Consider the following 17,594-nt stretch of genomic DNA (forward strand, 5'->3'; position numbering starts at 1 on the left):
GTTTTTTGTGTAGCTTCACGAATATGGTCATTGTCTTACTTGGGTCTTATTGAATCATTTCTATATTACAGATAAAATGGCTAACCAAGACGATACCCATGACGCGAGTGGATCACGTAACAATGTTGAAAAAGAAATCAAACGAGGATTGACTGTTATGAAGTCAATCATTCGTGCAAGAGACAAGGGTGAAAAATTCGAAGTACATTGGAGTGCTGAAGACCAACTAATTGAGCCTAACGGTTCAATGTTGGCAAGTTACATTGGTTCCCTTGTTCGACAACATATTCCGATTACATGTGATAATTGGAGAAGTCCGGAATTGAAGGTTGGCAAAGAAAAAATATGGTCCGAGATACAGGTACTTACCATATATTATAATATGTTTTTTTTGTTGACTATTTGTTGACCATATATTGTTATAATATTACTTATAATAACACACTCCATTTGTATGTTTTTTAGAGATCCTTTCACATCGATAAAAGCCGGCAAAAATATTGTATTCAATTGGCCGGAAAAAGACTCCGAGGATTTCGATCCTTTTTGTCCAACAAATTTCTCAAGGATGAGGAAGGAAACTTTGTTGAAGCAGAACGGCCAATGAAGTATGCGGAGATTATTTCAGCCGAAGAATGGGATAACTTTGTCGCCAAACGAAGAAACGAAAAATTCCATGTAAATTAATTATGGTATTATACACATGTTAAGTTACTTGATTCTAATATGCCTTAAACTTTTTTATCCAGGAAGTAAGCGACAAAAATCGGAAAAGGGCATCAAAACCCGCGTATCCGTACAAAAAAGGGCGTACGGGATATGCACGGTTACAACAAAGAATTGTGAGTATATTCAAATGCTATGAGCTTATACATTGTCACAATATGTTATAATTGATGATCTTATAATCTGATTCAATTTGTAGCTAGCCGAGGAGAAAAGTGACGCAACATCTCTTCCGGAGCACGTATTGTGGAAGGCTGCTCGGGTTGGGAAGGATGGGGCTGTCGTTGAAGCGGTTCAAAATGTTTATGACGAATGTGTAAGTATATGTAACATTATTTCTTTAATTATATCGAAAATTTTGTTAGACATAAATTCATTTTTAATCTCCTCTAATAATATTTCAGGAGACTTTATCCCAAACCTTACCTTCAACCGAGGTCCAGGATTGCAGGAGCGTACTTAGTCGAGTACTAAATGTTCCTGAGTATTCCGGTCGTGTGAGGGGTAAGGGATTTGGTGTGACTCCGTCGTCATTTTATAAAAAACCAAAAACAAAAAATCCTACCAACAAAGAGGTGATGGAGACCTTGGCGGAGTTAAGGGCACAAGTACTCAAACTGCAAAAGGAGAATGCAAGGTAGAGAGGAAAGGTGCGGTTCCGAGCCAAAAGATACTAGTGACCGAGCTAGTATCAATTGTCAACCGAAATTTCCCGAGGTAATTATATATGTTATTATGAAATTAAAATAGCACTTTTTTACTTGACACATATACACGTTAACAATAACATTTATTATTGGTTTAGGGCATTACACCTTGTCAGCTGTATCTATCGTCACCAACTTATCGCATAGTTGGCAAGGGAAAAGTGCACAACACTTCGGGTGAATTACTTCACCATAATCCCCTCCCAGTGGGATATATGAAAGTTTTGGTTGACCTTGTATTAGATACCGACGCGCTTCTACCATTACCTGACGTTGTTTCAGAGACAACGTTGATGCGAGATGCAGTCGGATCCTTTGTTGGATGGCCGTCAGATCTAATTTTCCCAGATGCCGAGGTATATATGTTCTAAATGATTATGAATATTTAGTATTCACATTTCAATTCAGCTACAATTATGATATTTAATTTATCCTTATTACATGGTAATGTTAGACTCCTACAAGACCCACACATAAAGCTGGTAAAGGGATTTCAAGACGCATCAAGTCGGTTGCATCTCAAAAATAGGTACAAATATATATACCCATTGAATTATATACGCAACGATTCTGTTGCATCACAAAAAGTCATGATTTAATTTATATGAATTTTTAGGTTCCCGGTCGAAAGTTGAAAAAAGCTGGTAACGATATTCCAACGACGTCCGGGACAAAATCTCAAATTATGATGCGTCTTGAGAAAATGGTGGAAGAGTCCGATATTATGCACGGTGCCATCCGTAGTGTAGATTTTGATGAAGGTGTTTTCAGAATTGCTCATTCCGAAATAATTGCAAAGGAGGACATGCAACAACTTTTTGAACACGAAGAATTGGGCATCGCTGTCATTCATACATACATATGGTACTCCGATCAATCTATTATTTACTTAGTTGAACAATTTATTTACACATTTCAATGAGTAGTCTAATGTTTATTATGTTTCTATTTAAGGTATATGTATGTAACATTGATGCGGGGAACTGAATTGTGTAACCGATTCAATTTTATTGCTGCTTCCCGTATCAACACAACGTTTATAACAAAAAATCCTACATCCGTAAAGAATGAACTAGTCGATAGATTCATGGCGGCCGGCGATAATACTACACCCAGTTTGTATTTTTTACCGTTTAATTCTGGCAACGGGTTAGATTTTCTTTCTAATAATTTCATTCTAATCTATGTATATCTTTTACGTAGAAAATTTTCATGCATCTAAATTTTTGTTTTATTTTACAGTGGTCACTGGGTGTTGGTTGCTATGGATCTTTCGAGACTAATGGTGTATTATCTCGATTCGTTATCGGGTGATTGGAGTAAATATCCGAGTATGAAGAAGACGGTTGACGCGTAAGTGAAATTCCCCAAAATATTCGTGTGTATTTGTATATTTAATTATGTCTGTCAAATTGATCTCAATATACGTTTTCATTTTGTTAGGGCAATACTAAAATTTAGATCGAAAAAGAATTACCCTAATAGGAAGGACATTACCTGGGTCAGAGTTCAGGTATATATTAAGTATCTTATTTTTGCTTATAATAGTGTTTGTTTTTTTGCTTATAATAGTGTTTGTAAGAAATTAACTATATATATATTGTTTGTTTTTCTGTGTAGTGTCCTCAGCAAAACAATTCGGTCGATTGCGGATTTTTTGTATTGAGATTTATGAGAGATATCATTGCGTTGAATCATATAGACATCCCAAAAATGGTATGGAATAATAACTTAGGGTTTATTTTAATATTATCGGATATTTCATCTAATTTGTTACTAAATCATGAATATGTTTTATTCTCTTAATTGTAGTACTTTGAGGAATACAAATCTTACTCAAGAGCTCATTTAGATGAAATGAAGGATGAATTGTGTCAATTCATTGTTGATCAAAGAATCATATAGCTAGGTTGTATATTGTTGTACATATATGTATGGAATGTTGTTGTTGTATGCTGTTGTTGTATATATGTTGTATATTGTTGTTGTACTTTTACTAAATCATGAATATGTTGTTGTATATTGTTGATCAAAGAATCATATATTAATGTTGTATATATGGAGGATTAATGTTGTATATAAATGGATTCATGTTGTATATATCAATGGATTAATGGTGTATAACATTGGATTAAAGGATGAAATCAATATGAATTTTACACTTTTGCAGCATGCGAACAGGTTACCAATTAAATATCCACTGTTTTTCAAACAAATTTTTTTAAAATAACTAACACTTTAGAGGGAGCTTTCTGTAGGAAGCGCCCTCTAAACACTTTACATTGACAACTTTAGAGGGCGCTTTTTCCAGAAAGCGCCCTCTAAACACTTTACATTGACAACTTTAGAGGGCGCTTTTTCCAGAAAGCGCCCTCTAAGGTGTCCCTTTATGGACCACTCCAGAGGGCGCTTTTTTCTGAAAGCGCACTATAATGTGGCCCTTAAAGGGCCACTTTAGACAGCGCTTTCTCCAGGAAAACAAAGCGTTGTCTTTACCTATGCCAGCGCCACTTTAGAGGGCGCTTAAAAGCGTTGTTATAGGCCAAAATAAGCGCCCTCTTTTCCCTTATTTGGCGTAGTGGATAGAGTGTGGGTTGTCTCCCACCAAGCGCTTTGTTTATTGTCGTAAGCTCGACAGAAATAGGATAGATGTTATTATTTTGAATAAGCGCGAAGCTCTGCAAGCTTTAGATTTGCAATGAAATCATTGTTATCAATGTTGTGGTAATGTTTCAAACGTTGGCCGTTTACTATGAATGGTTCACTCGTTTTTACCTTTATCTCTATTGCTCCATTTGGAAAGATATTGGCAATTTCGAAGGGATCGGACCACCTATAACGTAGTTTTTCGGGAAAGAGTTTGAGGCGGAAGTTAAACAGAAGTACTTTGTCGCATTCCTTAAACGTTTTCCTTGATATGCGATTTTCGTGCCATTTTTTAGTTCTTTCTTTATAGATTCGGGCATTCTTATACACATCCAGTCTAAGTTCTTCTAGTTCATGGATATCTAATATTATTTTTTTTCCCGCGACATTATAATTGAGATTAAGGGTCTTAATGGCCCAATATGCTTTATGTTCTAATTCTACCGGCAGATGACATAATTTTCCATAAACTAGCTTAAAAGGTGTGGTTTCTATTGCGGTCTTATAAGCTATCCTATATGCCCACAAGGCTTCTGGTAATTTCGAGGACCAATCTTTCCTAGAGGTGACAACCGTCTTTTCTAAGATTTGTTTAATTTCTCGGTTTGAGACTTCTACTTGCCCACTCGTCTGTGGGTGATAGGGTGTTGCTACGTGGTGTCGGACACCATATTTCAGTAATAGCTTTTCAAAAATCCTTGAAATGAAATGGGAGCCACCATCACTTATGACAACTCGGCACTCTAAATCTAGGGAAGATTATACGCTTAAAGAGTCTAATTACCATTCGTGTGTCATTCATTGGAGAGGCTATGGCTGCAATCCATTTTGATACGTAATCGACCACAACAAGGATATACTTCTTACCAAAAGAAGATGGGAAAGGTCCCATAAAATCGATTCCCCAAACATCGAAGACTTCTACTTCCAAAATGCCTTTAAGTAGCATTTCGTCGCGTCTAGATATGTTGCCAGTGCGTTGACACCGGTCGCAATTTGTGGTCGCGATATGGACATCTTTACACATAGTGGGCCAAAAGAGGCCGGCTTGCAAGATCTTAGCACAAGTCTTCGATGTGCTTGCATGTCCTCCATAGGGAGCAGAATAACAGTGGGAGATTACGTTTTCAACCTCATCTTCGGGGACACATCGACGGAAAATGTCGTCGGCGCCTCTACTGAAAAGCAGAGGCTCATCCCAATAATAATGTTTAAGATCATGGAAGAATTTTTTATTTTGTTGGTAGGTCAAGTCTGGTGGAAGCACCCTAGCTGCTAAGTAGTTGACAAAGTCTGCGTACCATGGTAGTGTGGTTTTGGTGTAAATTGCTTCTACTACCTCGTTTGTTTTGGTATCCTTATGGGTTAATGCATATTTAGCTGTATTGCTTTCCAGTTGGGCTATGAGTCTTTCGTACGGGAAATCATCATTTATAGGCACTCGTTCAGGTTCAATACCTTCCATTCTTGACAAGTGATCAGCCACGACATTTTCAGTGCCCCTTTTATCCTTGATTTCAAGGTCAAACTCTTGTAATAGTAGGATCTGTAAGACCCCAGTTTTGACCCTAAGATCCCTCATGTAATTTCATCATATGCATTAGCATTGGGATCATACCTTAGCATCCTCCTTACCCCTTTTTTGTTTGGTTTGTTTTGGGAGAGATCACCAAGAACTATGTGATTGTATCATACTTGTATATTATCATTTTACTAACCAAAATACCAAAAATATGTCTTTGCTTTTGCCTAACTCTTTGTAGGTGGGGAATGATCTCCATTGATCTATCAAGTTCATATATAGGGTTTGAGACCCTCATGACAAATAGTGCAACCATGAATTGATCCAAGAATGGTTATGAGAATCACATATGAGTTCCATTGATTCCTACATGATATATTGATCAAGTTTTCTTCAAGTGTTTAAGGGTGATTTGCCTTGGAAACCCTAGTTTGACTGGGTATCTTGAGTAACTTCTCCAACAAGCTATCTCACCAATTGATCAAATTTCTCAAGGGACACTTCAAAATTCATCATCTTATGCATATATGATCTACCATGAGCCAAGAAAGTCAAAAGAATTGAAGATTAGCAAGTTGGTTGGTGGTGGTTGGCCAGATGAATTCATTTGATCAAAACTGGGTCTCCCTAGACCCTATCTCCTACAATTTTCACTATATGAAAATGATTCCAAGAGTAAAGTTACTCTAAATGATATTCCAAACAACTTTCTTGTTGATACCTAGAGCTAGTTTTGCTTGGAAAATCATTTTCTACTTTGAAACATTATACGTCATTTTTTCTAAACCCTAATTTGAAAGTCAACTTCCCAAGGCCATAACTTGCTCAATTTTTATGATATGAAATATTTCTAAGTTTCACAATCAAATTAAAGATGTATACTTCAACTTTGATGTTTGGAGTGAGAGCTAACTCAACTTTTATGAGCATGTGATATGAGGTTATATTATAGGTCATTTTTGACCTATACCATTGAACAAGTGATTTTTCCTAACTTCAAAAATGCATAAATCTATCATTCTAAATCCAAATTACATGAAATTGGTGACTATTTTGAAGGTATTTGAAATATATACAACTTTGATGAATACACGTTTTTCATTTGAAGCTCACATAAAAAGTTAAGTAAGGTGGAATATTAAGGTATATGGCTTGAGACTTAGAAAATTTTTCAACATGTTGAAATTTCCAAACTTCCACCTCAATTTCTCCATGTTCCATGCTCCAAATGAAAAAGTGTTAAACATAAAACTTGTTCCCCTTGATCCAAGATTTCCAAAGAACCCAAGTTCATGCATTTTGGACAAAGATTGATAGGTCTGTGCATGGCTTTAACATGGCTGCATCATTGGAAACAATCAATTGCTCAAACCTAAGTTCACAACGCCTTGCCATTCAAGCTTCATTCAGACCTCAATTGGAATCATTTTGGACCTTAATGCATTGCATCATGGGCCTATACATGCCCATGCACTCGTGCCATCCACATTGCCAATTTTGGATAGATTTTGAAGTGTGCAAATATGATTCCCTTTGGCTATAAATAGAAGGCCTCTGAGCTCATTTGAACAGACTTTGCGCGCCAGCTTTTCCCCCCATTGAAACCCTCTCATTCTAAAGGAAAACCTGAGAAATTTCAATTTGAAATTTGAGTTTGAATCTCAACTGTTGGAGATTCAAGAACTCCAGGATCCACAACCTTGCAACCTCTCCAATCACTTCCTATTAGCTTCTCAAGTGTGATCAGATCGTGTTTGAAGAAAGCAACATCAAGAACTGCATAACATTGAAGGTAATTTTCAGAAAACTTCATCTCTTCGATTCTCACTCAATTCTACTCAATTCTCTTGGATCTTTGGTTGTCTGAAGTTCTACCAATGTAGGCAAGAAGATTGAGTTGCTTAGAGGCCAAATCGAAGCAACTCAGTTGACACACCTCAAAATTCAACTCCTCATATCTTTTTATATATTTGGAGTTAGTTGAAATTGAGGTCAGATTCGTGCTTTACGCCATCTTTTCTTTTAGATCATGTCCTCCTTTTTCATTTTCTTGATGGTGATAAGTGAACTAGTCCGGTGGACCTCGCCTGAGAAGGTGACCGGAGGTCCAGCGCCGGTGGTGTGCTGGACAGGTTCTGAGCCATTGATCTCACTTGAAACGTTTTAATCTCACGCGTTGCTTGTAATTACCATTTGTGTTACGCATTGACTCGTGACTATGGGGGAAAGCGCGTTGATGGCCACTTGATCTGCCACCTCAATTATTGAGGGAGATCAAGTGGTCCATGCTTTTTCTGATTATTTGAATTACATTTGAATTGTTTTTTTTTCATTAATTCATATTAATTTTAATATTGACACAAAAAATATGAGAGCTTCACCAAAAAATTTCAAATAATTTCCTCTTTCATATTCTGAATTAAAATTATTTTTTGGATCATTATTAATATTTTTCATGATTTAATTGATTTTTCATATATTTTTAATTGTTTAAAAATACTTTTAAGTCTTTAAAAATTCTGAAATTTTTTCTCCAAGGTCCTTTGACCTTGTTTGACCTATGATAAATCTCATGGCCATTTCTTTGGTGTTTTGATGAGGTTTTAGGAATTTGACAAACCATATTTAATTTAAATATATCATTTTTGTCTTTTTAATTTGAATAAATTCCAGTTAATTGTGTTGACCAATTGTGGTGACTTGTTTGAGTTTAACTCTAGTTGTTGGGCCTTGGTCAAGGTTGATTTGACTTTGTCAAGTTAGTATCATTTGGACTTAGGGGATTGATGGAATGTACACCCCACCTCCCAAAATGAATGGATGATATTAATTTGGTAAAAGTCTTCCTTTGACCAATTTGAGTTTTAATCTATTCCCCTCCCTCTTCATCTCATTCCCATTCTTTATGCATTCATCTCATTTCGCCTATGATATCTCAAAGTCCTAAGGCTAGTTGATTGAAAAATCAACATAAGTATGGATGAGATTAGGCCACCTCTTTTGCATATTCTTTTTGTGTGTGGTATGTTTCATGAGCATAGTCCATTATACTATGTCTCTAACATGAATTAACACCAAAATTCTATTGCCCGACCTCAAATAGTTGTGACTTCTACATAAGTCCAATTACGATTGCTTAACATAGCGCTAAATTTGTGACACAAAAGGCATAGCATTCTAGTTAGTGAGATTGTAAGTCTCCCCTCTTTCATGGTATTATGTGGAAACTTGGCATTTTTTTCTTCCTTTGGAAGATGTCTTGGTTCAAGGATCCATGCTTGTGATAAGTGGGTTGAGTGTTCTCCAAAGAATGACTTAAAAAATGAAAAGCAAAAGCAAAACAATACTAACTTCTAACTCATTGACAACTAACTTTTAATTTCAAGCCATTTACTTATTGTCATTTAATTTTAGCCTTTATTCATTTTCCATTATTCATACCATTCTAATTATATTAATGCAATTTTCACTTTGTCCATTTGGACCATATTATGTGATATGTCTTGTTTGTCTATACTTTGCTTGTTTGTGTGGTCTTGGACCATTAATGTACATAATAACAACAAAAACCCTAAAAAACTTTTGTGTGAACTATTGACTTGATCTTGGACAACTGGACTTAGAATTTAGGCAACATTCATATGCTAAAGGACTTGGTCAATGCCAACTTTTGTGAAACCAAGTGCTTGCAATTTGAAACTTCATCTGATACATCATTCAAGATCCCTTTGATTTCATCTACAACATGATCATTGTGAAGATGTTATTTTGAACCTGTGACTTATGGAATTCATCTGTTACATGGGCTAATTTGAAGAAGATCATGGAGTGGCTAAGCTTGGATGTGGCTATCTTTATTTGATGCCTTGCTCTTCAAGATTGACATAATTGTGCATTTGTGTGTTGTTTGATTCTAAATGTCTAAGGGAATTTGGGGTTTCTATATGGTATTCTTACCTATTGGATTGCTACCCACCGGTCAGATCTTTTCAACTTTTAACTTTTAATTTTGTGCATAGGATTAGTCTCTTCATCTCCTCCCCATTTCTTTAATTTCAAAAATCTCTCCTTCCTTTTAAAACTTTCTTTGTTTGAACTTATTTTGTTCTAAACTTTGAGCACTTTGTAAAAAGATAGAAACTTTGGCCTTATGCCATTGCATTTTCAGACTTCTTTTCTTAAATCAAATTTGTAAATAAACTTAACTATACTTGACCTAAACTTTCAAAAAGCCAAAAAGAACTAACTCATTCAAACCATTTTTAGGCCTTTGTGCCTTTCAAACTTAAATTTTGTTAAAAGCAATGGATCCACTTTGAAATTTGTATCACGAACTACAAGGTTTTGATCCCTCATTTTTATGTTGGTACGTAGGCACAAGTCCGAAGGTCTTGTCAAACACAAAAACATAATTAATGAATTCTTTTCTCATTCCCCCACTCTATTTGTTTGTAAACATCACTTTGTACAAAATACATACGCACACAAGAAAGGGCTCCCTAGGAGTACCTAGGACACTTTGGGTGCTAACACCTTCCCTCTGTGTAACCAACCCTCTTACCTGTAATCTCTGACATTTTATTAGTTTTGATTTGAAAACTTCTTACTTTTGGGTTTTGTTCGTACTTTTTCCCTTTTCCCTTGAAAATAATAAAAGCGCGGTGGCGACTCTTGTTATTTGATGTCTAGTTTATCCATAGCTTGATGATCATGAATTTACCGCTACAGAAATTAAGTGGCGACTCTGCTGGGGAGTAGTCTCCAGTGGGTTTAGCCTACTTTTTTGTGTGTATATAATTGTATATATGTGATGTTTGTATATTTGTTTGTATGATATAATCTGTTTGTTGTGCTTGGTGATCTCTGGGTGGTGAGATAAGTTCTAACCCGAACTTGAGTGCAATTAACATAGGAGGATGGTATAGTCATGTTCGACTTGTATGGAGTAGTCCTTAATAAGTTGGCTTGAGATTCATCTGCTCAGTGGAGACTCTTTTGGATTTGGAAATGTCACACAAGTATTTATGGTTAGCCTACTGTTGTTTCACTTTCCCAGATTTTTAGCTTGTTCCTACCTTGGAGGAGTATTTTCATCTTTTGGGGAGACCTGTTTCTAGTAGGGTGCCTTTTAGTGGATTGGAGGAGATTCCTCGATCTAGTATTATTATTGAAGCTTTTCACTTAAAGAAGTTTGAGATAGAGGCTCATTGGGTGAATAAAGGAGGATTGTTTGGGTTGCCATCTGATTTCCTCATCAAGGAAGCTACTGCTTTTGCTCAAGCCGATAGTATGGATGCTTTTGAAGCTATCTTTGTATTACTCATTTATGTATTAGCTTTGTTCCCTAACATTGACGATTTTGTTGATCTTAACGCCATTAGACTTTTCTTGATTGGGAATCCTGTGCCTACTCTGTTGGGTGATATGTATTTCTCTTTGCATCTAAGGAATTCTAAGGGTGGTGGAACGATTGTCTGTTGTATTCTTCTTCTGTACAAGTGGTTTATTTCGCACTTGCCTCAGACACATGCTTTTGTGGAGAACAAACAATGTCTACGGTGGTCTCAGAGACTTATGTTTCTCACTAATGATGATATAGTTTGGTATGATCCTTCTTTGGGAAGTTTGGAGATTATTGATAGTTGTGGTGAATTCTCTAATGTGCCTCACATTGGTACACAAGGAGGAATTAACTACAACCCTGCTTTGGCTCATCGTCAACTTGGGTTCCCCTTGAGAGACAAACCTAATAACACTTTGTTAGAAGGTCTTTTCTATCAAGAGGGTAAAGATCCCCAACATTTGAAGCAGAAGATTGTGCATGCTTAGCATAATGTGCATAAGATATGTGGGAAGAGCATTTCCGTGCTTTGAGTAAAAAACGTGAAGAGTTGCAGGTGGAGTCTAAGGACAGAGATGCACTCATTGAGCTACTTAAAGACCGAGTGACAAAGAGACAGAGAGAGCTAGAGGTTTCATCTTCTAGCATGCCTCAGTCTTCCGTTGCTTGGAAGAAGATTATTGATCAGTTTGTCCTCGAGAAGACTCATATGAAAGCTTCTTTTGAGACCGAGATCCGTCGCATCCGAAGGAAGTACGCACCTTCAGCTAGGTCTTCTGACATTGTTGTTAGGGATCCTTAGGATGACTAGTCTCCTTTTCTCTTGTATTTTTCATTTGGTTTATGAAATTGTACTCAGTGTAATCCTTCCAATTATATAAATGAAAAGAGATCTTTGGTCATATAAGAATTATGGCAATTGTTGTTAAATATATATTTGTGAATGATATAGAAAGTTCCTTAAAAATAAAAAATAAATAAGCAAGCATTGCATTTCATGCATCATGTGCATAAACAGGTTTCTCTTTCGCCAAATGTCTCATTGGTGTTTCTTCTATGCTTTAGCCAAGATGACTAATCGATACAACACCCACGCCAATTATCTCAAAATTATGGAGCATCTAGAGTAAGAGAACAGAGAGTTGAAGGACGAGATCGCCCGCCTAACTGCCATGATGGAGTCAGTTATTGCTGCTCAGAGTCAATCTTCTCAAACACCTGCAACTCCTCCTCCTTAAAGGACAGTTATTTCAGAGGTGGCTACCTCTACCATGCCTGCTGCTATCGCTCATTTTGCACCCACTATGCCTGCCGGATTCTTGTGGAGAATGTCGTCCAACTTCATGCCTAAAGGCTTCACGCCTACATTTGCTTCCATGCCGGCATCTAGCCCAGTCATGTCTGTGCCACCTCCCGTTATGCACACCTTACCTCGTGTAGAGGACACCATTTATCACTCCGAGCCGTCTGAGGGTCCGAATGTTTACGAGAAAATGGATGAAATGAAAGATCAGTTTCTTGAGCAGCGCAAGAAATTGAAGACGCTAAGGGGTAAGGACTTGTTTGGAAAGAGTGCTGCTAAGTTGTGTTTAGTGCCCAACGTCAAGATCCTGGTGAAGTTCAAAGTGCCTGACTTTGAAAAGTATTAAGGGAATACTTGTCCACTCAGTCATCTAGTGATGTATGCTCGCAAGATGACTACTCAGACTGAGAATGATCAATTGTTGATTCATTACTTCCAAGACAGTGTGACTGGTGCTGCGCTCATATGGTATATGGGATTAGACAATGCAAGCGTTCGTACTTTCAACGACCTGGGAGAGGCTTTTGTCAAGCAGTATAAGTATAACATGGACATGGTGCCTGATAGAGACCAGCTGAGATCTATGTCTCAGAAAGATAAGGAGACATTTAAAGAGTATGCACAGAGATGGAGGGAATTGGCTGCTCATATCACTCCTCCCTTGGAGGAAAAAGAGATGACAAAGATCTTTCTGAAAACTCTGAGTTTATTTTACTATGAACGAATGATTGCTAGTGCACCCAGTAACTTTACCGAAATGGTAAACATGGGGATGAGGCTTGAGGAAGGAGTCCGAGAGGGACGTTTGTCGAAAGATGAAGTATCGTCGAGTAAGAGGTATGATAGCAATTTTGGGAAGAAAAAGGACAATGAAGCGAATGCAATAAGTAGTGGGAGGCAGAGGAGGCCTCAGATTAGAAGGAATCCACCATCCCGTAAACATCATCATCAAGTATCTTCAGTTATCCCTGTTTTTTCTAATCAACTATTAACACCAGTTCAACAACAACCACAACGTCAACAACAACAACCGCAACAAAGAAGAAACACCTACAACAACAACAATACCAACAATCATCACCAACAAAACTTTGAGAGGAAGAAGGTTTCTTTCGACCCAATTCCTATGTCTTATGCAGAATTATACCCATCTTTGGTTCTCAAGAACCTAATCCAACCGAGAAACCCGCCACAATGTCCAGAACCACTTCCATGGTGGTATAAGCCTGAGCTCCGTTGTGCTTTTCATCAAGGACCACCTGGACATGATATAGAGAAGTGTTATCCGCTCAAGTATGAGGTTCAGAAGATGATGAAGAGTGAAATGGTGTCCTTCGAGGACCGTGCGTCGAATGTGAAAGCAAATCCATTGCCCGCTCATGGGAATACTTCGGTGAATATGGTAGATGGTTGTCCTGGTGAGTTTAAGGTTTTTGATGCGCGCTTTATCCAGCGGTCCTTGGTGCAGATGCATAAGGACATTTGTTTGGTGAGTGATTATGAACATGACCATGATGGTTGTGTTGTCTGTAGTATTAACCCGAGGGGTTGCGAAGTTATGAAAAAGGACATCCAGCGACTGATGGATGAAGGCATGATTCAAATTGTTCAATCCCGTCATGTAGATGACTATGTGAATGTCATAGTGCCCATTTTTAAGCAACCAGAGAGATTGGTAATCCAGCACGACAACAACAACAGTAACAATGTCAGCAATAGATCAGTATCGCCGTTGGTTATACGGTTAGCGGACCCAGTCCCGTATTCATCTGATAAAGCTATGTCGTATCAGTATAATGCTACAATGATAGAAGGTGGTCAAGAGGTCCCGTTGCCTACAACTAGCTCTGTGGTGATCATTGCTGATGTTACCAAGGTAACCCGTAATGGTCGTGTGTTTGGGTCGGTGTTCCCGAAAGATAAGGAAGAATCAGTTGTGAGTAAGAAGGTAGAAGTGCCCGTTGTGGATCTGATTAGTGCTTCAAAGGGTAAGTCTGGTGAATCCAACAAGTTGAAGACTAGTGATGATGATGAGGTACTTCGATTGATCAAAAGGAGCGAGTTTAATGTGGTGGAGCAGCTGCTCCAAACCCCCTCAAAAATCTCGGTGTTGTCTCTGCTCATGAATTCTGAAGCGCACAGAGAAGCACTATAGAGAGTTTTGGAACAAGCGTGTGTAGAACATGATGTTACAGTGGATCAATTCGATCATATCGTGGCTAACATAACTTCTTGCAATAATCTTAGCTTTTGTGATGAAGAACTCCCTAAGGAGGGCAAAAATCATAATCTGGCTTTGCACATTTCTATGAATTTTAAAGAGGATGCTTTGTCAAACGTGCTTGTTGAAACTGGGTCATCATTGAATGTGCTACCGAAGTCAACTCTATCAAAGCTATCATATCAAGGAGCGCCTATGAGGTATAGCGGTGTAATCGTCAAGGCTTTTGACGGTTCATGCAAAACGGTTATTGGTGAAGTGGACCTTTCGGTTAAGATAGGTCCGAGTGATTATCAGATTACTTTTCAAGTAATGGATATCCACCCGGCCTACAGTTTCTTATTGGGAAGGCCATGGATTCATGAGGCAAGAGTTGTTACTTCCATATTGCACCAGAAGCTCAAATTTGTCAAGAATGGAAAGCTTGTGATTGTTGGTGGGGAGAAAGCGTTGTTGGTTAGCCACTTGTCATCTTTCTCTTATGTAGAAGCTGAGGATGAGGTTGGAACTCCGTTCCAAGCCTTATCTATTACTGTTGAAAAGAGGGTTAGGGCACATATGTCCTCATTAAAAGACGCTAAAAAGATTGTGGAAGAAGGCGATGTTGATCAGTGGGGGCGCATGGTAGAAGTCTCCAACAACAAAGGCAGAACTAGTTTGGGGTTCTAGAAAGGTTCATCAACTGTAAGGTCTGAAGATATGTAACTTAGCTTCCGCAGTAGAGGGTTCATTCATGGCAATGAACAACACTTAGATGTTGTGCTAGAGGATGGCGAAGAGGAAGACTTCACCAATTTTGTGACGCATGGAAAGGCTTGCAACAATTGGACATCTGTTGATATTCCTGTTATTTTGCATCGATCTAAGTAATTTCTTTTATATGTTTTTAAAATCCTTCTCATATGCCTAAGGGAGAAGTGAACATTGTTGGCATTTTCAAATTGATCATTAATAAAATTAATTCTATTCATCCACATCTATGATGTTTGTTTTTACTTTTTGCTTTATTCTGAAAATGGTAATCACAGAAAACATAAATAAACAATATAATTGTCCATCTGCATAATATTTGGTCACAAATTCAATTCTCTAAAAATCAAAGTATCAAATCATTATGCAGGTTGGTTTCTAACCCCATTGAATACAATGATCCTGATCCTTCTCGAAATTTTGAATTCCCCGTGTTCGAGGCCGAGGAGGAAAGTGATGAGGAAGTGAGTGATGAATTATCTTGTCTTCTTGAGCAAGATGAAAAGATCATTCAGTCGTTCGAAGAGCAGATTGAGCTAGTCAACTTGGGTTCCAAGGAAGATGTGAAGGAAGTCAAGATTGGGTCTCTCCTGTGTCCAGATGTCAAGAAGGGGTTGATTGATCTTCTTCAAGAGTATTCAGATGTGTTTGCTTGGTCCTATCAAGACATGCCTGGTTTGGATTTTGAGATTGTGGAGCATAGATTGTCGTTGAGCCAGAATGCCCTCCAGTCAAGCAGAAATTGAGAAGAACGCATCCTGATATGGCTATGAAGATCAAAGAGGAAGTGCAAAACCAGATTGACGACGGTTTCCTTGTGACCGCTGAGTATCCGCATAGGGTGGCCAATATTGTGCCTGTTCCAAAGAAAGATGGAAAAGTCTGTATGTGCGTTGATTAGAGAGATTTGAATAAAGCCAGTCCGAAAGATGATTTCCCTCTGCCACACATTGATATGTTGGTAGACAATATTACTAAATTCAAAGTCTTTTCGTTTATGGATGGATTTTCTGGATATAATCAGATCAAGATGGAACCCGAAGATATGGAGAAGACCACATTCATTACACCTTGGGGAATATTCTGTTATAGAGTGATGCCTTTCGGTCTAAAGAATGATGGTGCAACTTACCATAGAGAAATGACTACTCTTTTTCATGATATGATGCATAAAGAGATTGAAGTTTATGTCGATGACATGATTGCTAAATTGATTGATGAAGAGGAACATGTTGAGCATTTATTGAAGCTTTTCCAGCGTTTGAGGAAGTATAAAATCCGCTTGAATCCCAATAAGTGTACTTTTGGTGTTCGTTCTGGTAAGTTATTGGGCTTTATTGTCAGCAAGAAGGGTATTGAAGTTGATCCTGCCAAGGTCAAGGAAATACAAGAGATGTCTGCGCCCAGAACTGAGAAGCAAGTCAGAGGTTTTCTCGGCCACTTGAATTATATTTCCAGATTCATTTCCCACATGACTACCACATGTGCGCCAATATTCAAGCTTCTTCGGAAAGATCAGTCTTGTGATTGGACCAAAGACTGCCGGAAAGCTTTTGACAGTATCAATGAATATCTCCTTGAACCTCCGATTTTGTCTCCACCTGTTGAAGGAAGACCGTTGATCATATATTTGACTGTGCTTGAAGATAGTATGGGTTGTGTTCTTGGTCAGCAAGATGAGATTGGAAAGAAAGAATTTGCAATTTACTACCTCAGTAGGAAGTTCACCGACTATGAGACTCGGTATTCTATACTTGAGAAGACTTGTTGCGCATTAGCTTGGGCTGCTAAGCGTCCGCGTCAATATATGTTGAATCATACCACTTGGTTGATATCCAAAATGGATCTGATCAAGTATATATTTGAGAAGCCTGCATTAACTGGAAGGATTGCCCGTTGGTAGATGTTGTTATCAGAGTATGATATCGAATACGGATCTTAGAAAGCGATCAAAGGTAGTATCTTGGATGACCATTTGGCTTATCAACCAATTGAAGATTACCAGTCAGTGCAGTATGACTTTCTTGATGAAGAGATTTTGTACTTGAAAATGAAAGATTGTGATGAGCCATTGCTTGAAGAAGGGCCAGAACCTGGTTCCTGTTGGGGCATGGTATTTGATGGAGCTGTTAATCAATATGGAAATGGCATTGGGGCAGTAATCATTACTCCTCAAGGCACGCATCTACCATTTACAGCTAGATTGACTTTCAAGTGTACGAACAACATGGCAGAATACGAAGCTTGCATTATGGGGCTTAAGGAGGCCATGAATCTCAGAATCAAGTATTTGGATGTCTTTGGAGATTCAGCTTTGGTTGTGAATCAGATCAATGGTGAATGGGAGACAAATCAACCCGGTTTAATACCATATAGAG

The sequence above is a fragment of the Lathyrus oleraceus genome, chromosome 3, assembly GCF_024323335.1.
Source record: "Lathyrus oleraceus cultivar Zhongwan6 chromosome 3, CAAS_Psat_ZW6_1.0, whole genome shotgun sequence".
Lineage (NCBI taxonomy): Eukaryota > Viridiplantae > Streptophyta > Magnoliopsida > Fabales > Fabaceae > Lathyrus > Lathyrus oleraceus.